At 43.9% G+C, this 1,486-nt stretch overlaps 1 pseudogene across 1 annotated transcript; it reads left to right on the top strand.

Moving 5' to 3' along the window:
• Positions 1-405: 405 nt before the first annotated feature.
• On the top strand, positions 406-951 carry LOC108523390 (60S ribosomal protein L35 pseudogene; annotated as a pseudogene). Its single transcript, XR_001883802.1, has one exon. The product of XR_001883802.1 is annotated as a 60S ribosomal protein L35 pseudogene (transcript).
• The last annotated feature ends 535 nt before the right edge of the window (positions 952-1,486 follow it).

Genomic DNA, 1,486 nt, shown 5'->3' with positions numbered 1-1,486 from the left:
CGTAATTTTAGTAGAGACAGGGTTTCACCGTGTTAGCCAGGATGGTCTCCATCTCCTGACCTCGTGATCCGCCCATCTTGGCCTCCCAAAATGCTGGGATTACAGATTGAGCCACCGCGCCCGGCTTTTTTTTTTTTTTTTTTTTTTGTATTTTTAGTAGAGATGAGGTTTCACTGTGTTAGCCAGGATGGTCTCCATCTCCTGACCTCGTGATGTGCTCTCCTCGGCCTCCCAAAGTGCTGGGATTACAGGTGGAAACCACCGCACCCGGCCTACTGGATTCATTTATATGACGTTCTAGAAAAGGCAAAGCTCTAGGGAAAGAAAATAGATCATTGGTTGCCAGGGGTTGGGATGCAGGGGAATTGAGGACAAAGGTGCACAATGAGGGTGAAATCGTGATGGTTACATTTTGGGGTAATGGAATTGTCCTCTGTCTTGATTGAGGTCATAGTTATGCAACTGTATGTTTTCAAAATTCAGCTCTTTCCCTCGGAGCGGGCAGCGGCGGCGGCATCGGCGGCCTGTGCAGCAATGGCCAAGATCAAGGCTCGAGATCTTCGCGGGAAGAAGAAGGAGGAGCTGCTGAAACAGCTGGATGACCTGAAGGTGGAACTGTCCCAGCTGCGCGTCGCCAAAGTGACAGGCGGTGCGGCCTCCAAGCTCTCTAAGATACGAGTCGTCCGCAAATCCATCGCCCGTGTTCTCACAGTCATTAACCAGACTCAGAAAGAAAACCTCAGGAAATTCTACAAGGGCAAGAAGTACAAGCCCCTGGACCTGCGGCCTAAGAAGACACGCGCCATGCGCCGCCGGCTCAACAAGCACGAGGAGAACCTGAAGACCGAGAAGCAGCAGCGGAAGGAGCGGCTGTACCCGCTGCGGAAGTACGCGGTCAAGGCCTGAGTGGTGCGTTGTCAATAAAGCACAGCACGCTGAGAAAAAAAAAAAGAAAAAAAAAAATTCATAGAACTGTACACTAAAGTACTCTTTTCAGTGTAGAGTTCTATGAATTTCACTCTGTGTAAGTTATAGCTCAACAAATAGAAGCCATATTTACAAAATTTTAAATCATTTAAATTATGATGTAAAACATGTAAATAGACTTTGCTGCAGAACCAGAAAAGTCAACTAGATGTGCAGAGAAGCATGAAATAAACCCTGAAGTCACTAAACTTGGGTGCTCCCAAAATCAGAAGATTCCAAATGGCAAGGTGCATTGGTTCTCTTTATTTAAACTCCGCCAAATGGCTGAGAACTATTGGCATGTTTTGTACTGTGCAAAATTCAAATAAACTGTAAGAACAAAATTAAAACCATCTGTAAACTGTGGAGTTTTTTTTTTGTTTGTTTTTGTTTTACACAAATGGTAACTTATATACACTGCTCCGTGCCTTTTTTTTTTTTTTTTTAATGTAACGTATCTTGGAGCTTTTCCCATCACCATCTAAAAAATCTAAAAAGTTTATTTTTTCTTTTTTTTTTT

The sequence above is a fragment of the Rhinopithecus bieti genome, unplaced genomic scaffold, assembly GCF_001698545.2.
Source record: "Rhinopithecus bieti isolate Rb0 unplaced genomic scaffold, ASM169854v2 scaffold_74595, whole genome shotgun sequence".
NCBI lineage: Eukaryota > Metazoa > Chordata > Mammalia > Primates > Cercopithecidae > Rhinopithecus > Rhinopithecus bieti.
Note: the sequence above shows the minus strand (reverse complement) of the source record. Positions and strands in the feature narration are given on the sequence as shown.